Consider the following 25,788-nt stretch of genomic DNA (forward strand, 5'->3'; position numbering starts at 1 on the left):
TGGGCCATAAGGACAGGCTTGCTGGCAAAATTTTATTTCTTGACCCGGTTGGTAATTACAAGGATGTTTGCTTTGTAATAATTCATTAATCTTTATATTTACTTGTTTACTTGGTAGTGTTTTCTGTCTATATGTTTTATTTTATAACAAAATGATTTTAAAAGACCCTGCCTGGCATCTCTTTCATTTTCACCTGGGTATATGTTTGTTATTACCACCATGAGTATTGCTGCGTTTAGGTTGTGTCACATCCCTTTGGATTATAATTAAGAAAATAGGGCTTCCCTGGTGGCACAGTGGTTAAGAATCAGCCCGCTGATGCAGGGGGCAAGGGTTAGATCCCTGGGCCGAGAAGATCCCACATGCCACGGAGCAGCTAAGCCCGTGTGCCACAACTACTGAGCCTGCGCTCTAGAGTCCGTGAGCCCCAACTTCTGTGCCCATGCACTGCAACTACTGAAGCCCGCGTACCTAGAGCCCGTGCTCCACAACAAGAGAAGCCACCGCAATGAGAAACCTGTGCACTGCAACAAAGAGTAGCCCCCGCTTGCCACAACTAGAGAAAGCCCGTGCACAGCAGTGAAGACCCAATGCAGCCAAAAATAAAATAAATAATAAACTATATCTTAAAAAGAAAAAAAAAGAAAATACATGATATTGCCTGAATGCATCCAAGCTGTTCAATATTACTAATTATTTCTGTCTAGATTTAGCACTGATGCTGAAAATACATGACTCACCTATCTTTTCCATGTTAAGTCGTATACATTAAACATGGATATTTTGACGACTATGAGATTTTCTTCAACAAGATGACACCTCATACCACCTGCCCACTGCCCCCACCCCCAAGATTTCTCTGAGAAAAACAACCAAGATAACTTGAAACTCCTCCAACCTCACTACATTCCTCTGTGATTGAGCCAGTTTTCTGAAGTTATGTCCAGTCTATGATCCAGATCTCCAGGCCTGACTGCAAATTTTACCCTGAGGAGTAGGGCATTTCCGAGTTCCTCTGCGACACATCGCCCCCACTTCAACCAGCCTACCTGTAGCTTCATTGAAGAAGGCTCAGTGCAAGGATTCGCAACCCCGATTGTTCATTAAAACCAACTGGAGGAACTTTGAGACCATCTCCTCTGGTTCCACCTCACACTAATTAAATCTGAATCTCTCTGGGTGGTAATCTGTATTTTGTCAAAGCTCCCCAGGAGGTTTTAATACACAGTTAGGAATGTGAACTACAAGTCTTCTTATCTGTAAGAAAGTTTAATGCACCCAATTCTTTTGTGACATGAATCATAAATTAGTTTTAAAAAGAATACATTGTTCTATAATTTATCTGTGTGTGCTAACATTTGCCTATTAGTTACTCTTAAAGAAAGACATTTCTAATATGCCAGTATATGTTAAGATGACAGAGGAAATGATAAAATGAGATAGAAGTATTAATTGCATTGTGTCAGAATTAAGCTTGAATTACTGCCAGGTCAGAAGAGGCTCCGGAATACTTATATCTTTTATAACAACACAGTTCAATTTATACATTCTGTGCTGCTATGAAGATTTTTAAACTGATTCTATTCTTGACTGTATTATACAGCTATGGTCATGGTAACTGATTAGCACTGTGAAATAGGAATAATGTATTCAAGTAATACGTTTTTTGTTGTGTGTGTTGTTTGTTATTTGAAGCAGTGACACTAGAGAAGAGAAAAATTTAATTCAGAATGCCGACCAGGCAAATTACATCTCTCCACGGTGATCTGAGATAAATAAATCGAGTACAGGTTGGATCATTTAAGATGCTTTCAGTTGCAAATAAATACCACATTTCTGATTAAAACTGGCCATTAGAAGTTTAATATACGATATAACAAGAAATACAGAGTAAATGGTTCTAGATGTGATTCAGTCATGTCAGGCCCCTGGCTTCTCTAAACATTCGTTTACTGTCCGTAAGATGTGGACCAAAGCACCAAGCTCCATAACTTACACAAAACATTCAAAGGAGGAAGAAGAAGGAGTTCTCCTTATGCATGTCTTTGTATCATAGAAGAAACTCTCCAGAAGAATTCTCAGTTCCCCTTATCCAGATCCGGCTGGAAGTAGAATCAATCTTTGGCATTTTCAGCTTTTAATAAGGTGGGGGGGGGGGTAACCTCTGCTAGCAAGGAATTAATGTGGTTAGAAATAGTGTTTAGTAGGCAACCAGCAGAATCTGAAGCAATAAGTCTTTGTCCAAATTACAGACCTTTAGTAGTCAAATGGTGTGCATCGAGTAAACAATTTTCTGCATGATGTAAAAATAAAAGGAGCAAAATTCAAACTAATCAAAACATGTAGCATGATGAGCCTGTCTATATACACCAGTGTTTCTCAATCTTCATGCAGGTAAAAATACATGGGGCCCTTGTTAATTGCTTCAGCCTGAAAGATACTAGAGTGGAGCTGAGTATAGAGTTGAGCTCAGTCAAGGACAAGAACCAGATGGTTGTCCTGAGCCTATCCTCTGGGAAATATTCCACACTAACAACTACCAATAATCACAAAATATTTAATCTTGACTTTTTTTGCCGCTGTCTTAAGTGGCTTAAAATCTCCAGGACTATGTTTCTGCCAACCCAGTAGCATTTATGAAACGGCCTCTGAAGTGGATTCCACTTGCTGTTCGACCTTGCACACCATTCGTTAACCTGCCTCAACAGAGACGCAGTCATCCTTATTCAGCTAAATCTCTGAAGTTGGCCACAGGCCTCTGAGTGCTTCTGATCTAACGCCCTCCTGTTACAAACAGAAAATGTCCACGGCTTCACTCTCTCACTAGTTTTAATTAATTAAAAACTCCCCAGTCATCAGGAAGTCATATGCTCAGCGTGCCCCATGACAGCACAACTTATCAAATTACCCTCTTCCCGGGGCAGGTTAATTCATCATATCGCTAAATTATTTCCTGTGTTTGTTTGCAATGCCAAGTTGTTTTTTTTTTTTATCCTCACTTTGCCTGATGGAAGGTGCCTTAAAAGTCTCAAATCTTTTTTATGTAATAGCATAATCCGTGAAACAGAGCCAACGGTTTTTTATATTAAAAGAAATACAATTTTCTCACAACGGCCAAATAAATTCATGTCGACTCACCAAGAAATCTGAGAAAGGTGCCATAAATAAGATCAATCCCTTTCCAGTATCCCATGTCTTACCCACAGCACTGTCTCCATTATTTTTATTTCAGTGTCAGCTGCTTTTCCCTTCACATCTGTCACCCCAAATCCTGATCATAGCCTGCATGTACTCTTCACCCGTTATTCAGCCAGTTGTGAATGGAAATAAAAATAGTGCCCCACACTCCCAAAGATCAAAATGCTCAGAAAGAAAATCTGATCGAATTTCATGATGTAAACCTATAAAAAGAGTTTATATGCATTCTAATGAACGCATACCTGGTTCCACGGTGCCCTGTGGCAACAGCTACAGTGGCATGCTCTGAGGCCTGTGCTCTTTCTAGATCTCATCTTCTATGGCCGATGGTAAGAAGCGTGAGAACAGCAACCACCATCCTTCCCCTCCGCACTTCCATGTACAGCACGTTGCCCACCACCCAGAGACGCTCTCAGCAAGCCGTTCCCTCCCACCTTTTCTTCCACAGCACAAAGCTTTTCTATATCAGAGGACATCATACTATAAATATTACCGCCTCACCTCTTTTTAGCTCTACTCTTACTCATACTAATAAGTAGATATCGATTTACAGAAATAATCCAATATTAAGACAAAAAGTTAAATTTTGTCTAATTGATTTTTATTTATTGCTGAATTATGCAATTTAATGGACTGTCCACAAACCAAGTCCTTAAGATTAACTCAGTAATAACTCCCAAACTGCCAAGTTCAAGTGAAGTTTTAAAGAGTCTTGCATTTATCATCAGAGGACTTTTCTAAACATCGTATTCATATTTAAATTTAATATTCCTACTTGGCTGCTGGCCAAGAAATGGAAGTTATTGCTCAGCTATGAGAACGCTATTATTCTCTGTCAGAGTTTTTCAAATGCCTGTCAGTGTGTTTCATAGACCACTCATAGAATGTTCAGCAGTGAGGGGAAAAAAAAAAGGTTAAACTGTCAAATGTGTGAAATACATTTTGGTTAGGCAAAAACTAAAAACTTGAAAAATACTTCAGGACTTCTTTGCTGAAAACATGTGAATGTGCATTTTGAAATTCTAACATGGGTGTGAGTATGTAGGTGTGTAAGCATCATATTCGAATCAGCAATATATCAGATTATTTGACCTGATATATTTTGGCAAAATACCAGAAAATAGTATCTCCTGCTATTTTACTTCAAAAAAATCATTTTCAGCTGTTCTGTCAAAAAAATTCAAAAATGTTCTTTGCTACTGAAAGGTGGTCTGAGAAGAGACGATGGTCCCCTGGTCAGGGCATAAGCAGGTTCTTCTCAGCTGTGAGCGTGTGAGGACACGGCATAGAGAGCTGGGCCCTAGCTTTCAATAATCCAGGGGTGTCCAGATGACAAGCAAGGTGGGAGCTGTTCATATCATGAAAGGTAGGCTCTTTTGATCTGGACAACCTCAGGGAGCTTAAAGGAGGCAGAAATTTGGAGGCCACCGAGATACACCTAGCATTGTTCAGGAGAGGATAGGCTAAGAAAGGGAATAGCTGTGCATTGAATACAGAGAATTCCTGTCACCTGGGGTGTTTGGGACTTTGAGGAAAACAATTTCAACCTGGAGCCATGTGGTCTATAAGAGACTAGGATATTATTTTTCCGGAGGAGAGCAAGGAAATACATCTGTCCTAGTCCTGCAGGTAACCACTGAGGACAAAAGGCACAGGGAGCTACGGTCAACTGAAACATTTGGGACTGTGTGTCAGTAACTTACTGCCTCTGTACACATGCAATTTGTCATCGACTTTCCTTTATACCAGAGTTTCTCCAAGTGTGATTCTGAGCTACCTACACCAGCGTCACTTTTTAGGAGAACTTTTAGAAACTACCGATTCCTCACCCAAAACTATGAAATTAAAAGCTCTGAGAGTAGTCATGAAAGTCTGCATTAAATAACAAGTGACTGTGTGCTTACTAAGGTTTGTAAAGAGCTACTTGATATTAGAATGACAGGTTTCAAATCCCTTAAATTGCTTAATGCATGTACCAATTTGTAATGATCTATGTGTGTGGTGGGGATGGGAAGCAATGGATAGAGGTAGGAAGAGTGCCCAAGCTTGAAAGAACCTGAGAGTCTGGGACTTGCTCATGGAAATGACCATTTTCTCCAGGATGGAGAGTGTGGCAAATCAGGACAAAGAGAGGTGTATGGGTGATCGATGGCTGTTGTACACTACGTAAGTCCCTCCCCCGGTGAAATAAGTCCGGTTATGGTGATAGTTTTCAAAAACTATTATGAGAAATAGACTAGATAGACTGAAGCATATAACATAAAACATGTATTTAAATTTGACCAATGGGACTTCCCTGGTGGCGCAGTGGTTGAGAATCCGCCTGCCAATGCAGGGGACACAGGTTTGATCCCTGGTCTGGGAAGATCCCACATGCCGCGGAACAACTAAGCCCATGAGCCACAACTATTGAGCCCATGTGCCACAACTACTGAAGCCCGTGTGCCTAGAGCCTGTGCTCTGTAACAAGAGAAACCACGGCAATAAGAAGCCCGCGCACCCCAACGAAGAGTAGCCCCCACTCACCGCAACTAGAGAAAGCCTGCATGTAGCCAATAAATTAATTTTTAACAATTAGAAAAATTTTGACCAATGAAATGATAATAATAATAATAAATGGTATTTTTAGGAGTATGGTGTCCTTTTACAGCCCAAACATCTCAGGACTCATTATTTTGGAAAATTGTTATCACCACCCATCACTCTCCAACCAATATATAAGCTTAACTTAACAAGCTGTAGCCATCTGGTTAAACAGTCTGAACAAACTAGCAGTTGACCTAATTCCTACCTGCGGTGCTCATTAGTCTTGGAACTCTCTCTTCAAAAAGACAAACACAATCTAACCACAGATAATATACAGCAAAGTCTTTCCAGTCTATTAAAATTTGCCACCAATGTTGAGCTAATCTATTAAAGAGAATGTGAGTCAAAGGTGTGATTGGGGGGAGGAGATCACTTTTGACATGTCCTCAATTTCACAGAGCATGGCGATATCTTTCCGTTTTAAAGTTAACATTTTAGTGATCGGTAACCAGTCTTTAAAATAAAGGGTTTTACTGTCTAGTTCATATTGCTCTTTGAACTTCTCCATCAAACTTCTTAGAAGATTTTTAAAACTGGAAGGAAAAAACCCATAGGTTTTAAATACAGCTACATGAACAGCAAGTACTTGTTTATCAATATATGTTATTTCCACTTCCTCCCTCCCTTCCTTTTTCCCTCCCTCCCTCCTTCTCTCTTCCTTTCCAAAATTTTATATTGTAGTATTACTTCCAAATGGGTCAGTAATAAGAAGGTATAAATTAGGAGAGTGAAAGTGTTCTTCTCACTCCCCATTACTTTCCCCTTCTTGGAGGAAACAACATATATATTTTAAAAATATTTCCAGAGACACAATTATATGTTCTTATTACATATATATGTAATATATATAAACACAAATACAAAATACTTATTAAATATTTTTTCCTCTTTATTACATGAGAAGTTATGTATGCTATTCTGAATTTTTTATTTCTTTAAATTTTATTTTTTGGCAACACTGCACGGCATGTGGGATCTCATTTCCCCAACCAGGGATTGAACCCTTGCTCCCCGCAGTGGAAGTGTGGTGTCCTAACCACTGGACTGCCAGGGAATTCCCAGGCATCATTCTAAAATCAACTCATTCTTCTGCCAAATACAAGCAATACTTACATGAATTTTTAAAAACAGTTTAATTCTAGAACAAGCATACATTACGAAATTGATAAGTAAAAAGTAACATGTGGAAAAGTATTGTCATAAAATAAATTTCATTGATATTCCCATATTTCTTAGACAGTGATAATCCCTGTTCCTAACTTACTTTGATTCACTGACAATCTTTAACAGAAATGCTCAAATTTATGAAAACTCCTTCTGTATGTGAGTTAAAAAATGAAATTCTGTTTTATATACGGAATCTAAAAAAAAAAATGGTACTGATGAACCCAGTGACAGGGCAAGAATAAGGATGCAGATGCAGAGAATGGACTGGAGGACAAGGGGTTGGGGGGCGGGGGGCAAAGGGGACGCTGGGACGAAGTGAGAGAGTAGTATAGACATATTTACACTACCAACTGTAAAATAGCTAGTGGGAAGTTGCTGTATAACAAAGGGAGACCAACTCGATGATGGGTGATGCCTTAGAGGGCCAGGACAGGGAGGGTGGGAGGGAATCGCGGGAGGGAGGGGATATGGGGATATATGTATAAATACAGCTGATTCACTTTGGTGTACCTCAAAAGCTGGTACAAGAGTGTAAAGCAATTACTTTCCAATAAAAAGCTTAAAAAATGAAATTCTGGATAATATACTTATTCTATTTCCATATCAAAATTACCTTTTCTCTGCCTCCTGTTGGTCAGCTTTCTCTTGGAGCTAATAATTTAAGAATATGTCAATTGACCCAAGCCGTTTTACAGCAGAAAAGACTAAAGCCATTTTTTGTTTTTATGAAATAGGCCCAAGATATTGTTAGATATCATTTAAGCTATTTAAGATTTCTACCAGACTTAAATTTTAAACTTTTCCTATTTCTCTTTAATACGCAGTAAATGATCCAACAAGTACAGGTAGAGAGTTTCTGTTCATCTTTTTTAAAAGAATTATTTGAATTTTAAAATTGTGTCAGAATAGTAATCTAAAAAAAAAAATAACATGAGACTTTGCTTTATGGAAAACAAAAACCTGGCTCCTACTCAAATATCATTGTATCTCATTATCATATCTACTTGTATCTGGTTATTTTTTCTTGTCTAACTAAGGGAATTTTGCTAGCTCAGCAGAAATCAGTCCCATTCCCTTCAACAAATCTGCAAACCTACTTGAGCCTATGTTGCTCTTCTATCACAACTAGGAAAGTGTTCTCATTCCTATCAAATGCGAATCTCTCCAGATGCCTCTGGATCCCTTCCAGCCCCTATGCTATCTCCTCTGCCCTCTTCACTACATTAGCCATTCAGGATACTCGCATTTTTAAGAGTGCACAGAACCACTCCCTGCCCACCCTCCAAAAATAAAATACCATTGACTCCACACCCAATGCAGCAATTACTCAATTTTTCTTCTTTCCCTTAGAGCATAACTTGGTGTCTGACTTTATTCTCTGAATCTGCTTTCACTCCTTCCCCAGGAAAAATTTCTCCAGCACACCAGCTTTCTTTCTGTTCTTGAGTTCACCAAGACTTTCTCTTGTAGCACCCTGCCCTCTTCTTAAAGTGTTCATTCTTTAGCTGTGTCCACAGTCTTATCTTTAGGATCTTTTCTCACAGATTTGAGTATCTTATGTAAATAAGGTGTATCTCCTACTCCAGGTATCTGCCAACATATATTCTTCCCCTGCCAAGGGCACAACCAACCTCCAACTCATAAATGGATGTGTTTTCTTACCTGCTTATGTTTATGTCTTTCCTTCTAGAATGTAAACTCCTGAGGGTAAGTGTCTAGCACATAATAAACACTTGATGAATGAGGAATTTGCTGATCTAAGTTCTAGATGCTGTGAGTGTAGGTAAAGCCATAGTCTTCCTTCCCCAGTAACTCTCTGTATAAACTACCACGTACACCAAATGCATATACGGTATCCGGGGAAACGTGAAGGAAAGTCACATACAGTCAAATGGAGAAAATGATAGTTTTGGTTTCTATTCTGTTTGTCCCATGAAATAAACGTAAGCACCTATGGCTAGTGGAGAGAAGTACAGAAATAAATAGAAACAGAGTTAGGTGTTTTTTTGGTTTTTGTTCACATTTTTGATTTTTGTGAGTCTTAGGAAGCATATAGGTAAGAAGTAGTTAGAATTTAGCAGAAAAAAAAATACAAACTAATCCAGAACTAAAAAGAACGGGTTCAGGATCTCAGAGACAAAAATGTAGCTTGATTGGATAGAAAAAAAACCTTGGTGTCTTAGGTCTGGAGAGCATCTGACATCAGTTACGGATAGGCAATAGTAACTGGACATTATCCAGTGGTTTTGCAGCCAGAGAAGTAGATGAGAGCCAGAATGGGAAAGAAAAAGTGGGGTGGATATTGCAGAATGATTTTGAATATACATGAGAAGCCATTTAATCAACTCTTGGGAACAACACGCTGGCACTTTGAGTAGAACTAATTTCCATCAGACTGGTAAGGGTTAAAGTTGACATGATTTATTCATTAGAATTAAATATGAATGTATATGCATATGTATATAAAATGCGACCTAAAAGTCTCAGAATTAAAAGTCTAGGACATCTGGGGTACCCTGGTGAGGCTTACACCTGAGGACTGATTTTCATCTGGGAGCATCCTGACCATTTTCTTTGCCATTTTTTTAGTGTGTGTTGTGCCATCCTTTCTTTGATCAATATGTCACTGTTTTAGTATCACTTTTCTAGGAAGGATTGTATTTTAAAGTTATCACCGGGCCAAAGGTCAGTTGAAAGCAGAATTGCTTAAACTGCAGAATTTGTTATGTATGCCTATGTCTCTGAAAACTCTGTTAGGAAGCTTGCCCTTCTACCTGTAGATCTACCTGCCTTTCTGTTGTGCCTGACACAGATCTCAATAGAAGCATCTTTCCATGTTAAATTTTCTGAATATCCAGCAGACAATAACAGATAAAACTCATTAGAATCTATATATAGCTTCCTAAATCTAATTTTGTGGTATTTCTGATTATTCCAAGAGCGATCTGAATCTTTATTAATATTTTAACATGCTTTAATAGCATGATGGCAGTTTTTTGAGGAATAACCAAGAACCCGAGAGTGACAGCAAAATTAGAAGAAAGGATTGATATATATATAAATCTCAATTTCAAATTCCCCAGAAGCTGGAATAATTGTAATTTGAAATATATAACTTTTATGATATTGGATAGAGATAAAGGACATGGAACTAAACAAACATCAGGTACTCACCATACATAATTATGACCCAAAGAGTAGCTTTCTGGTGCAGCATATAGAATAAAACTAATTCATACTGAGAAAAATCCATATTCACAAGTCAAGACCAGTGTATCCATCTCAATAACGATTTAGAAAAGAGACTAACAAGCTGCTTCAACTACACAACATACACATTATGAAAAATGCTCACAGGTAAGGTTTTAATGTCCACTGGTTTTATAAAGATCTGCTACAGCCTAGGATTAACTGGCCCTTTACTTAGAAGAAACTTAAATCACAGGAGTCTCAAAGGAAGAAAGTTCTGATGCTTCCGGTAAGATTTAGTTTTTAAAAAACTAATGGAACGAAGTAAAGGAGATGTATTACCAGACAGTAAGTTAAGAAGAAAATCAGGGGGCCTCCTACCTCTCCTCATTTAGTTTTGCTTAGAAAAATATGACGTCTGTTTTCAACAGCATGGTTGACAAGAGGTCTTGAAAAACACTGCAAAGAGAAAAGGATAAAACACAAAGAGACCCTAAAGGAGTATCAGTGGTAATAGAATATACTATTTCTTACACTGAGTGGTGGGCTTGAGGGACTATTTCTTTCACTATTACGTTGTATTTCAAATAAACTTACATCTATATGTATATGTGCAAACATTTTCCTTCACTTTTATTTGTAACTATTTTATAACAGTAAAGAAACAGATTACAAAATTTCAGTTATGTGTTATAGTCATAACTATTTATGAGCAGCAATAAAAAATCTTGTGCATAGAAGAAAATTAGAAAGAAAAAGACAAAAATAGTAATAGAAACTGACTTTCACTTGCAGGAATATAGATGACTGCTTTCCCTCCCTTTAAAAATGTTTTGTCATTTTTAATTTTCTATACTATCTTTTCATACAACTTTTACTTTTTTCATTAATAAAAAATAAAAAAAGATAAAGGAAAACATGTTCATATAAAAATGGAAACGAAAACTACGTCTATACAAAAACCTATACATGCTTGTTTATATCCACTTTATTTGTAATAATTAAAAGCTGGAAAGAGCCTAGATGTCTTTCCATGGGTAAGTTCAACGAACCATATTATACCCATTCAGTGGATGCTATACCGCAATAAAAAGAAACAAACTAATGATGTATCAGCCATCTGGATGCATCTCAAAGACATTATAACAAGTGAAAAAGCCCATCTCAAAATCGCTATATAGTCTATGGTTTCATTTGCATAACTTCAAAATCATATAGGGATGGGGAACACAGTCGTGGTGAGGAAAGGCAGCGGGGAGGAGGGTGAATGTAACTGCACTATAAGGGACAGCGTGAAGGAGATCCGTATGGTGATGCAATGGTTCTGTATCTTGGTCATGGAGTTAGTCACATGAATCTACACATGTGAAAACGTTTTAGAACTATTTGCACTTATTGTACCAGTGTTCACTTCTTGAGTCTGATACTATGCTATAGTGATGACTTCGAGGGCTGGGATGGGGAGGGTGGGAAGCAGTCGCGGGAGGGAGGGGATGTGGGGATATATGTATGGATGCAGCTGGTTCACTTTTGTGTACAGCAAAAACTGGCACAACAGTGTAAGGCAATTGTATTCCAATAAAGAGCTAAAAAAAACATGAAATTGGGGAAAATGAGTGAAGGGTACGTGAAACTGTACTATTGTTGTAATCTCATGAATCTACAATTATTTCAAAATAAGAAGGTTGAAATTTTTTTCTGATATCTCAAATTTTCTATAGTATTTCTTTTATAATGAATAAAGTTTTATTTGTTATTTAAGAAGAGTAGCATGAAGAAACATTTTATAGACATTACCTTTCTTCCTTACTTCCTACTCTGGTTGTGACTCAGTATGAGTGAAATAAGAGTAAATTTAAAAATCCATCATGGTATTATCAAATTGAAATAAAATGTTAAGATTAAAATTTTATTAAAACCCTAGGAAAAGATAAAATAAACTTGCCTTGGGGCAGAGTGCTAAATGCAGGAGTTACAGTGGTAAATAACACAGATTTGCTCCCTGATCTCGGGAAGTTTACACTGTAGTGAGTAGACAGAAACGGAAAAGAAAAATTGAAATTAAATGAATCCTTGAAGATATTGGCACCATCTATGAAGGAAACAGAGAACTGACGTAATAAATAACAGTGGCATCCTCATTTATGAAGGTTGGTCGCAGGGAAGGCCTCTCTGGGGAGCTATTTAAGCTGAGTCTTGAAGTAGTTGGCCACACTTTAATTAAGAACATTAAAAACAAATTCTGACTTTGCAGAATGTGGCTTTGCCACAAGCAGAAACACGTGTATATCTGACACCTATTTCTACAGGATGCTGTTCTAGCCCCTCCTGGCCCCCAGAAGGCACTTGATGGGTGTTGCATCAATTCCCGAGTATTAATTCCATTGATGGCATGCCACAACCAAGTCCTCTGCAGATAGGGAGAGGTATGCATAAACAAACAAAACAAAAAGAATGTAAAATACGACCTCTATTTTGGCTGCAGAATCGAAATCTAAAATTTAAAACTATTTAAAATAATGTTCTCCCAGAATTGTTTTAATTTATGCTTTTATGTCAACTCTTTGTCCCATCTCAGCTTTATTATTATTCTTTCATTAGAATTCCATTCCTTTATCTTCCGGTCTTGTACTTCAAACATTCCCTTGTAAACAAAGACATAATAATTTCTAATGTTGTGCCACTTATAATGGATTTCATTCTCCCTGATTTAAAAAAACATTGTGTAATGCTTCCAGGGAACATTACTTAAAACTTAAAACACAGTCCAATAATAATAGTAAAATTAGTTTTATACTGTGTACACCTTGAGAAAAGTTACAGTCCAGGTTGACTGGGTCTGTCTCTCAGTCCCCTGCCCCCAGTCATCCTTTGCAGCTGCTTCTGAGTCATCTGGTCCCAGTTCTAGACTCTAGACAGATGATAAATCCCTGGGGTTCAAAATGTTTCTCACTCAGCTTCTGATTTAAAGTAATGAGGATTTTTCAGGCTCAGCTTTAATGCCAACACTTAAAAATAACGGGTCCTTGTTCTTCCTGTCGCTAGTGGATATTTTTCTCAGTTTTATAGCAATTCTCAGTGAGAAATACAGGCCTATGGTGCAGCTTTGTTTAACTGCTGGAAGGGCAGAAGCAGATTAAAATTCAAGAAAGCTGGAGTAAGTTGTGCATCTACCTAAAGTAATAACCTGACCAGTATTCATAATAGAATTACAAAGCCTTGCTACCTCGGAAGGCTTATCTAATGGAGGGATTAGCATGTTCAGGCGTTTCATTTCACGGCGTAGCGAGCACACACCCAGACACCACTACTCCTCCATCATCAAATACAGCAAAAATGCAAATACAAGTGTTCGATGGGGGAGATGGAGAGAGCTTAGAAAAAGTTAGGAGTATTCATCTCACTTTTGAATTCTTCAATCTGTTATGGCCGAAATTATTTCTTTATTCTTGAATGTTTATAGACCTGTGTGATTTTCACTAGACAGTAAAAATGTGGAAGAGCTCACCCTATGGATTACTCTAAAAGCATGAGCACTTTGGAGGAAATTCCTAATAAAATATAAAAGCAAAAGCAAATGAGAAACTCAAGAGAAAAATAGAAAAAAGATAAAGTACCATTAAATGGTACTCTTAATCAGATATATTATTTAAACCATACAGCAACGACTGTTTATATACATTTTTTTCACGTACCAAAGTTGTGCTTGACCACAGTACATATTTGGGTCAAGAACCACAAAAGAAAGAGAAAGAAGGTATGAGTATTGGCAGCATCCTTTCTAGTGTGACAGACTATAAATTCTAAAAGTAACTATTTTCATAAAGTATGAATCTGTGCATTCCTAAATAATATCATGCATTCTCATAGTCTGCTTAAAAAATAATTGAGTATATAGGGATTTTACCATCTCAGTTTAATATCATCATTTTTCCATGAGTTGCTGTTTTAGCAGTAATTTTTTTTTAATAAATTTATTTATTTATTTATTTTATTGGCTGTGTTGGGTCATTTTTGCTGTGCGCGGGCTTTCTTTTTTTAGTTGTGGTGAGTGGGGGCTACTCTTCGTTGCAGTGCGCGGGCTCCTCATTGCCGTGCCTTCTCTTGTTGTGGCGCACGGGCTCTAGGTGCGTGGGCTTCAGTAGTTGCTGCACATGGGCTCAATAGTTGTGGCTCACGGGCTCTAAAGTGCAGGCTCAATAGTTGTGGCACATGGGCTTAGTTGCTCCGTGGCATGTGGCATCTTCCTGGAACAGGGATCGAACCGTGTCAACCACTGCACCACCTAGGAAGCCCCTAGCAGTAATTTTTAAAGCAAAAATAAATCTAGAAAATAGGGAAGTTATTTTTTATATATTTAAAATTCCTAGGTGACTTATAGGCGAACGAACAGAGCAGAGTAAAATCTCTCTCTCTAAGGCATTTAACAGCATACACTTTAAAAGACAAACTATTGATCTATTAAAGTCCCATTAAGACAGATAAAATGCTGTCTTTTCTAACTTGCCTGCTTCACAGCAAATTAATGACTGGTTATGGTCAATCATAGAATACAGTATAGTAGTACAAAGACACGGAGAGATGCAGTGTGTGTGTGTGTTTGTGTGTGTGTGTGTGTGTGTGCGCGCACAACTCTCTTCTACAGCTTTTTATATTCTTTGAAAGAAAGTACAATTTAAGGCCCACCGACTAAAGATCACAGGGAGCACACCTGTAGTTTAAAAAAAAGGAAAAAAGATTTATTGACTTACTGCCAGGAAGAGATACATATCATAGGAATTGGACATGAGTGTCTCTGATAGGGTTTGCACTTGTGCTAGATAATTCTAAGGAGGGATCAGGGCTGATTTTGGGTGGGATGCTATCAAGAATTGGGGGCAATTCAGTGTCTTATTTATGTTTATAACATGGGAATGTGAAGAGGGAATGGAGATATCATTGGAAAAAAGCAGCAATTAGAAGAAAAGATGGTTAGTCATTCTTGCTGGGAGGTGGCCTTGGGTATATTATTTTAAAAACATGTTCTGTTGTCCTTGCCCCTGTCTTTTTGGAATCATTGTTGATATTCTCTTAGGAATATCATCATCTCAACAATTACCATGTTACCAAACAACTCACTTCACTTCATCGCAGTACTTGTCCATCTCTTCCATGAGTCACAAGATTGTAACAAGAAAAACACTAACAATCACAGGTTATATAAATGGTTTTGCAAAAGAGGAACTAAGTAAGATGCTTCTCAATACTAAAGCAAACCCTCTAAATGCATTGGTTGTACCAAACTATGAGAAAGAGTGAAAATATTTTTTTCTAACTCCATTTCACCAGCCTGAAGAAAATCATTTACTTTTCTAAGATTCAGTGTTCCATTTTAGAGAATTAGGATGATTAATCCACTTACTCATACTTCACAGGGTTAAAATAAGGAATCAGAGACATAGAGGATCAATGGGCTAGTGATGCTACTTATTGAAATAATAACAATAAGCATTTATATGTTGTTCTAAGTACTTTACATATCTTAAAATGTTCTAAGTGCTTTATATATATTAATCCACTTAATACAGATTACTTTTTTTTCCCAATGAGAGGCGAAGTAACTTTTTCAAGATCACACAGCTAAGTGACAAACATGCTATTCAAATCAAAGTTGCTGTCTGCAGAGTCCTTGCTTGTAAAGGATACAGATAAATGGAGTTCACCTTACAAATAACGTTAAAGGTACTTGTGCCTGGGGCTTCTGTCTATGTGATTCATTTCTAGTGATGGATATGGTGCTGCAGTCATAAAGTCAGCCTTAGTTTTCAGGGTACAGAGAAATCGCCAACTATTTGCTCAGACTCAGCAACAACAAAACTTAAACTTAAGTCTATGAATCAAGTTTCTTTTATATATTAATAGTCACAACATTGGGAAATTTGTTATAGCTCTTCAGGAACTTGGAGGTACATTATATAGAATAAAATAATAAATTTGTTAATTTTTTTCTAATGCTTTCTCTCCACAGTCTTTTCTACTCAGCCAACTCTAGTTTATTTTTTTAAAACAACTGACTTTTTAAAAAATTTATGTATTTTTTTATTTATTGGCTGCATTGGGTCTTTGTTGCTGCACATGGGCTTTCTGTAGTTGCAGAGAGTGGAGGCTTCTCTTCATTGCAGTGTGTGGGCTTCTTATTGTGCTGGCTTCTCTTGTTGCAGAATACAGGCTTGAGTAACCACCACCTTTGTTTAGAGCTGAGGATGACAAAATCGTATCAGAGAAGGATAATTTATCCCTTTTTTAGAATCTATCAATTTTTAAAGAATTGCTGGTGCTTAGTTGGTTTTATTACTGATTTTGGATTACAATACACACCCTTCTTGCTTGCCCCTCGGCAGACTGCTCTCCTATCTTGGCCTTTGGTAAGCCCCGGGAGGGAGAGAAAGAAAGAAGATATAATGAAAAAAATTTTTAATTAGTCTTCTCTGATGGGCTGAAATCACAGATCAGAATAAATGCTGTTTACTCACACTGAATATGAAAGAAAGCTGAATTTTAAAATTAATTTAAATTAGTTTATATTTGTGATAAATTGAAATTCTAAATTGAAATTGTAAAGCATTTAAGTCAGGAATTTAAATTAAACTAAATTTAAAATCTAACAGCCAATTTGATTTAAATTATTTTAAATTAAAATTCAGAAGCATCTGAAATGAATCAGAATTAGCCATGACATTCACCTCATCTACGAAATGCTGAAACTTTGATTTCTAACAAGTTATAATCAGGCTTTGCTGACTTGGTAGCAGTTTACAGAATGGTTTGACACACAAGGTTAAAGCAGCCTAAAACAGGATAACAAAAGTAAAGAGGGTTGGCAGAAATTATTACAATGGGTCATATGATTAATGCCTCAAATCAGATTTATAGTAACTTCAAATGTGAAATTGTGGGATTGTAAAGAGGATCAGAAAATAACAAACTGGATGTTTCTGTTGAAATGATAAAAATCTGATCATTTATGATAGAATCTATTTTTCTGAATATGTCTCCATCAAGGTGGCTGGCCTTCCGCTGGCTGAACCTTGCCCACCTCTTGAGTGGTGTGAGGGTCCGTGAACCTCTAAAGGCTCCTGGTGCAACTTCCCAGGTCCATACCATCCGCTTCATCACTAGAAACTTCTTGAGAGAAAAGTTTGAGAAGGAAGTTGCAATTAGAACTTCTCATTTACACCTTTTAAAGAGATTATCAAGAAAATTCCATCGAGCACCACATTCCTATTTATGTCAGTCACTACCAGCCCCATACATCTCCAGTTTCTCATACCTTCTGCTATTCTCTCTGAATTAACGATCTGTCATAAACAAAACTCCCAAATGGTCAACCTCTTTCCTGATCCAGAGCAGCTTCTTGGTCCAAAAGACTCCCAGCCCATGGGGTTAGACATGTTTGGAAGAACACCTGCCCCAATCACTGGACACCTCTCCTTGTCTTTAGTGGACAGGGGTCAGGAGAACGGACTGCACACTTCAAGTTCTGCAGAAGATTTGCACTGCCTGGTAGGCAAAAGGTCCTTATAGAGGAACACCGTGAGAGTTCACAGTCAGTAAAAACCCTGTTTTCCAATCACCCCTCTCCTCTGGTTGTTCTCTTTGTTTCTTAATATTGTTTTGTTTGTTTCACTTCCTGGACCACTGGGTAATTTTGTTTCATTCTTGTTCTTCCTTGCTACTCCCTGGTAATTACTCCCTACTCCCACCTTCAAAAGAAGTTACACATATGCTACCTATTCCACCCCATTAATCTCTCCATTTTGTATTTTTCAATATATGTTCTATTACAGAGATTAGCAAAATTCACTCACTTTTTCTTTCTACTTTTCTTTCTAGATGAATTTTAAAATCAGGTATCTTATTGGTTACAGTAGTTTAAATAATTTTCCATAGGACACAAATATTTCTAAATAAGCAATCCTATTACATTCAAATAATGATAAATTTTTCTTTTCAAAAACATATAGCTTATTTTTCCTTCTCAACTGATGGAATTGACTTGAATCTTTATACTATTGTTAAACTGTAGCCTATATAGAAGCTTTTTGGTTTGTTCATGAATTTAAAAGTAATTATTCTAATTGGTGTTATTTTGATTGTGCTTTTTGTAGACAGTTTTTTTCTTTACCAGTTTTAGGACATCATCTGTTATCATTAACTTGCTAAAAGGCTCGTATAAGAAAGGAATGCTAAATTTGGCCAATTCAAATTGGTCCTTCTGAACCCAAATATCCAACCCCTTGATCTAAAACAAAGTCAATTCTACTATGTGGCCTTTATTCAGCCTGCTGTCTTCCTAAAAGCAGCTAACCACTCTCCTCAATTCTGCGTTCATCACTTTCTTGCCTGAACACACACACATACACACACACACACACACACACACACACTTGAACAATATTTTATTTTATTAAAATAGTTTTAAATTTTATAAAAAGTCTTTATGTTGAATGTAACCCTCTCTGGCCCACTGCTTGTGCTCGGGTACAGTCTAATCATGTTGTTGCAGGTAACCAAGGCTATTTGTTTCCTACACTGTGTAATATTTCATAGTGTAAATATACCATTTCTTCCCTCTTTTTCTGTCTATGGTAGGTTCCTATTTTCTGCTACTATTAACAGTATTGCAGGGCTCATTTGTGTATATATCTCCTGGTGCAAATGTCCAAGAGTGTCTCTTGAGTATGTACCTAGGAATAGAATTACTAGGTCTTATGTTCTACTTTACAAATCAGAAACAAATGGTTTTCCAGTTTACACTCCTACCAGCTAGATTTAAGATATTCTTTCAGCCCATATCATATCTAATTGTATCATAAGACTTCTTACTATTTACCAAATGAGTGTAAATGGTACTTAATTTTGATGACATGTTACTATTATTTGATAATTTATTATCTGTTTTTTTCCACTAGCATGTAATCTTCATAAAGCCTGGTATTTTGTCTTCCTTATTGTTTTATCTCCAGAACCTATGATCGTATCTGGTACATAGATGAGCTCAAATAAAAAATTTATTAAGTGAATATAACATTATGCATAAATAACTATAAAATTGATCTCTGGTTACAAATTTATATATGAGAAAATATACATATAATTAAGACATATAATAAATTCCCCCTAAAAAGGGTTTATGATGAAAGTAATCAGTCTACTTTTTCAACTTTATGTTGTCTGTGTGTACGTATATTTATTATATACATATGTATACACATATACAATATACATAATATATATTGTTTTAAACTCTTTATCCTGTTAAGTAAACCTTGTTTGTGCATTTTTCTGAACAGAATAACTATGAGATCATTTAAATTAAAAACACTAAGTGACACTGCTAAGATTTAAGAAAAAATTTTCCCACTAGTAGAGCGTCAAAGGTATGTAACACACACACACATCAATAAGAAAAGGTTTTAGTTTGCAGTTGGTGCTCCAGAGACCTAGAAGAGCTGCTACTCATTAACACAAATAATTTTATTATCTACTTATACAATTATTTAAAGGCATCTCAAAACTTTTAGCACTCATTTGCCATTTTGGCCATAAGTTTATGTTGAAAACTGTTCATTGTTTATCAAAACTCTTACAAAATAATTTTATAGTTCCTGATCTATAAGTTTTGATTTAATACAGAATGAATGTTGCTAAATCAATTTTAGTGAAATTTAAATACAGATTCTCTAGGGCATTAATTCTCAAATATGTTTTGTGGAAAAGTGAGGGTGTCTCAGGCTCTTTCAGGCATCTCACAAGGCCCTCTCTTGTCCAACTGTATACCTATGAGAGGCCAGGTTTTTTTCATATACTTTATTTAAAGTAACATATTGCAACAGATTGAATGCTGAATCAGATACAAAAATTTGTCTTCTACAAGCCAGGCTTTAAAAATATTTGCAAAAATATAAAGGGGTGCCACTCTTCTCACTATTATTTGTTTTGGAAAATACAATTATTTCCATAAAAACGCAATTTGCTAATCTTTAATGAGTTTATCATTGTTATTTCAAAATAAATATTTTTTAAAGTATGAAATGAGTGCTCAATTTGACTAATTCAGTCATCTTTAAGGTGGTATATTTTTCTCTCCTTTAAACTATTAATATGATAAATTACATTAATAAAATTCCTATTGTTTAATGTTTATTCACTGAGATAGTATCTTTACATTATTCTGGGCTAAAGTCTAATTTGCCATTTTTTAATTCTTTTTTAGCCTGTCAGAGTTGATTTCCTGGTATCTTACTTAGAATGCAGGCAGTTTAATTTATGTTGGTGATCTCTCCTCACATAGGTGGCAAATGGACGAAGGGCAGAGGAAGTGCATTGAGGAAAGGGGGGAATCTGCTCATCCCCTCTGGCCACATCTAATCCATGCTATCACCTTTGAGGAGAGGAAAGCTGCCCAATCCCTGGTACATGAGCTCTGCCAGATATTTTCTCCCACTCAGAATTCCTTTTCCTAAATTATTGTCCTGAAAGATTCAGATGGGCGGGCTCAGGTGTGACCTCAGAGGTGGGGAAGGAATTTGTTCTAAGGTCAGGCTCCCCTCCTCTACTCCCACAGTACTGAGCACAGGCTACAGCCACAGAGTTGTGCAGTCTTTGCCTAAGGAGAATCCCACCCCTAGGTACAAGCTTAGTGTCCTAACTCTCTGATTCAATAACACGTTCCCCCTCCCCTCCTGCGCTCGCACTCAGGGGGAAGAATGTGTGTCCTGGAGACTATCCAGTGATTTAACAACTTTTGCTAAAGAAGGAAAATAATCTAGTTGTTTAGTTGCTAGCGGGTGGAGGATGGAGTGTTACTTTAAAAGGTGACTGCAGTTTGAGAGGTTACATAAGAGGCAGTAAACAATCCTCTTAAGGAGAGAACTGTGCTGTGATTGTTTATGCAAGGCCAATCCTCCTTGGGAAGAGTCACCAGGAGAAAACTATTAGACAAGAAGAGTCAAATTGCTCTGTATAATAACATATTTGGCATTTTAAACTGGCAGATTGAGAGACAAAGAATTTGATGGCGAAGAGAGGCTCTGTTGAAAAGAGAGGATTCTGAATAATGTTGGTAAGAGCAGAACCCCCAAAGGAAGGTGCAAATATCAGGGAGAATGATAGAGAAGGGGGGTGATACATTTCTTCTTTGGGGGTTCATTTTAAAATGACTTTTAAATAGGTAGGTCAAATGTGAGTTCTCAAAGCTGGGCTCTCACCATTGTCTTATTACCCAATGGAAAGGCTAAGAATGTGTGTAGAGCAATCGTCAAAGAAATGAATTCAAAGAACGTAATTTTAAAGAACTTGGTATTTTTTATTTTTAAAAATCTTTAAGTAAGATTACTTCTGGGAAAATATACAAGAAAAAGATAATGGAGGTTGTATCTGGGCAACAGGATTGTAGCCTAGGAAATGGAGTGGGAAGAATTATTCTTCATATCTTTGTTCATCTTTAAATTATACACCTATGCTTGTTTCATCTGTTCAAAACCAAAACGAGTTAAAACCAAAATCATTTATTCATTTTATTTTTTCCCTTATTTTAAAATGCCTGGAAGGAGAGTGCAGTACACCTCTTTGTGTTTTGAACACTGAATTCTCCTTAATCCCTCAGAATAAGAGGCTGTTCTGCACAAGATCTTTGTGTTAATGGTACTTTGGGGAATTAAAGGGAAGGGGTGGCAGCCAGGCATGAGGCAAAGTATTATAGAAATAGGAGAGGAGTCTCACAAAATAGAACCAGAAATGGGAATTTATAATTCATAAGCAAGTGCAAGAAGTTGGAGTAAGAGATGACCAAGGAAATAAAAAATCCCTCAGGAAACTCAAAATTTCTGGAAGTTTGGTGGATTTACTTCACTCCCAGGAATCAAACTTGGGCCAGTTTATTACGCTATCAGAGGATGGACCACAAGGCTGAGTGACTGTGAGACATTCAGGTTTTATTTGTTTTTTAGTCACATTAAAATTTTGCTTTACTCTTTTCTGCATGTACACCACTTTGTTCATGCCTCTAATTTCTGGCTGCCAGATTTAATAATAAATCGTAATAAATACGTGCTAACCACAAAAGAACACAATGGAAATTCTATGTCTTTGATCTAAACATTGCATTTTTCCTGTTCCTGCTATATGCTATATCTAACATCCCATGATACGTGTAACATAGTTCTCTTACTTTGGTTTCACAAGGAACTCAATACTATTAGCTCATGTGAAATATTTGATCTACTACCAGGACCATGTCTTTCTTATCTGAATTTCTGGTAGTAAGATTGCTTCAACCTGATGCTTGTGCCGAATTGCATTTCTACATAAATGGGAAAGTGTTTGTTTAACTCTCTTTCATACTCTCTTGTTTATTGCTAGTCGGTAGAAGTCAAGTTTTGGATCTTGTTACCCACATACCTCAAAGGGTTGTCACAAAGATTAAATGAAATAATAAATGTAAAGCATTCAAATCAATGCATGACATATAACAAAGGCTCAATAAAAGTTAACTATTATTCCTTTCTTAATTTTCCGAGGGTAAAAATTTTAAGTCAGACTACAAATGTATCAGATGACTTGTTTTCAGTAGCAGAACACTTCTAGCTGATGTCAGTGTGCTTGAAATCTGCTCGTACAGCTATAGCCCTGCTCCTGTGTCGGTCACATATAATCTGCATTGAATCTAGACTCAAGTTACTCCATAGACCACCACATTGCAGCATCTAGGAAACTGTTAGAACTGCAGAATCTCAGACCCCATCCCAGAACTACCGAGTCAAAAATCTTACCTTATAATATCCCCAGGTGATTCACATACACTGAAGTTTGAGAAGCACTGCTCTAGAGATTTTGCCACATTTTGCAAAATGGATTTATTTTATCTTTTATCATTTAACCTTGATATTGAAGTTGTTTGGCTCATTTTCCTCTAAGTACAAGAAATATCTTTTGTTTGTGGCTTCATCTGTTGAGTCATACATATTCCCCAAGACTTGTTTACTTCTTTCAGAAGCTGTAATATGCATGCAGTCTGTGAAAGTTCATTGCCTTTTTGCTTCTGGCCTTCATGCATGGAATTAGATCTGTTACTCCAGTTTTATTTTTTAAGCTATTACAAGGTTATTGAATTATTTGTAAAACTTCAGTTTTTAAAAAATATTTGATGCATTTTTTATTACCTGGGAATAAGTTTAAACTAGCATAATCCTGATAAATATTTAGCAGGTGGCTGTTTTAATACTTAAGAAAATTATTAGAAATGTGTAAGCCCTAATGCAGACTTGAGAATATCTTCTCCTTTTGCTTTCCCATATTTCCATGTGTTTCATGTTGAAAACTCATCTGGATTGCCTGATAAAAATACTGTGGTCAAGGAGATAGAAAATCCAACAGCTGAAATTTTGAGATTTTGTGTGAGACTGACATATAAGATTGTTCAACACCCTTACTGTACTGTCAGCCTTAAGGCCCATGGTCTAGGCTCAAGAGGTCTTTGTTTTTACTGCCCTGCCTTTGCCTCTGGGGTCCTCTCATTTCCCAAGCACTGGACGGGACTGAAGTAGAGATATCAATACTTCCCACTTCTCCCCCAGGTCCTACAAACCCGTGTAATTCTGAGGTCACTCTCATTTGCTCCCCGAGCCTCTTAACACAATTATACTGCTTGCTGACTCAAACAAGAGGATGTAAATGGTCCACACAGACCCGACACAGGCCCTAGAAGCATCAAAACCCATTCCCTGAGGTGAATTAGGCTCCAGTCTTAAAAACACAAAGACCTGGCTATCTTTTGGGAGCAGAGTTGGAGGAAATAGTTTATATTACCTCCTGAGGAGTTTTTACAGAAATTGTGGAAAGCAAAGCTCAAGACAATTTCTTTTTTTTTTAACTTAATTTAATTTTTTTAGGCAATTTCTTTATTCTTTCTTCATTAAATTCTCAATAAATCACCCAGCAACAATAATTTAGCATTTGGTTGTTATGGACAACATGATTCTCTAGTTTATGTTTTTCTTCCTTATTTAGGAAAAAATAACCCTCATGTATTACATAATAATTCCCTATTTCAAATTATGATGCCTTGAGCTACAGAGGAAGAGAATTTAAATATCTTTCACAGTGTATCATAAAAAAGGATTACCAAAGGAATCCATGAAAAACACTTCCTCATTTTTTTTATACGAATGGATAAACCAACCTTATTTCCATTGTCCTCAGCACTTTTGCCAGTAAAAACATATGACACGAAGTGATGGCATTTGATAGGATGGGTTCTAACATGCTTTGCAGATTTGTAAGTGGATGCAAGAATGCTGTACATATTTTTCCTAATAGTGTTTCACAAAATGAACTGTGAAGGATGACAAATATTAAATCTCAGTCTCCTCTAAAATTAAGATAAAAATGAAAGAAAATCAAATACCATTCTTTCCATTATCTTGGAATAGTCCATTTTTCCCCTAACATACTAATATATATAAAGTCCATGCTTTTTAAATTCCAATTTATTCTACACCAATCTTTAACCTCCCAGGCGTGGTCTGGACAACTCAACGTTACTTTGAATCACACTAGCTCGTCTCCAAGCATTTGCTCACACATGTTCTCCATCTGGATGATTCCCCACCTCTACACCTACTCACTGCAAGTGTAAATTGGAACAATATTTCTATGTCCTACTTAAATGTTTGCTTTGAAGTATTCTGTTGTTCTAAAAGGTATAAATACTTTCTGCCTTGTGTAAACACTCATCTGTTAAAAAATTACTTTTAAGTATTTTATTATAGCTTCATGTATAAGCCATGCTTTATTTCTTCTGCTACATTTAATTATTCATTCAAGATGGGTTAGGTATGTGATTCCAAATTATAAACATAAGGGGAAGAAACAGATGGAACATTCAAAGGTTTTAACTAAAGATTAACTTCAGGAATTACCTACAGAAGTGTAGGCAGAGTTCTGGGATGATAAACCAACAAAAGTAAAGTACCAAGGACTACTCACAGGTAGGAACTGGGGAAGCTGTTACCATCCTTTGAAAAGGGAAAGAAAAAGTATGGAGTTGCCAGAGCCCAGTGAGAACTGTAACTATGGAACAGGGGCCACCTGATTTAATTTGTCCTCATATGGGAACACCCCCAATGCCAAAACCTCAATGAGGCAGTTAGAGAAAGAGGAGAAATAATGTACCCAAATCATTCTCTCCTTCTAACCTATTGTTTTGCTGGTGTCTTCATTATATTCTAAAGAGAGGAAAATTCACCAAGATATCAAGGGTAATAGTCATTGGTTTCTAGGCCCAATTATTCATTTTATGGGAAACCATAATAATTTGTTGCTAGTTTAACTACACCCTGTAAATCAACAATACACAGGATAGTATTTCACGGCTGGGGCCATTACTGAGACTTCAGTGGGAAATTTCATGGTTCTATGGCTCAGATGTCTCAAGGTGATGGAGTACATAGTAAAAGTAGAGATTCCATAGTCTGATGTCACTGCTGAATAATTTAAAGAAAGTTAAGTTAGAAAGTTAAAGAAAGTTAGTTAAAGAAAGTTAGTGAAAGTTAGTTAAAGAAAGTTAGTTAAAGAAAGTTAGTTAAAGAAAGTTAAAGTTAAAAAAAT

Source organism: Hippopotamus amphibius, chromosome 4 (assembly GCF_030028045.1).
Source record: "Hippopotamus amphibius kiboko isolate mHipAmp2 chromosome 4, mHipAmp2.hap2, whole genome shotgun sequence".
In the NCBI taxonomy this organism is placed as follows: domain Eukaryota; kingdom Metazoa; phylum Chordata; class Mammalia; order Artiodactyla; family Hippopotamidae; genus Hippopotamus; species Hippopotamus amphibius.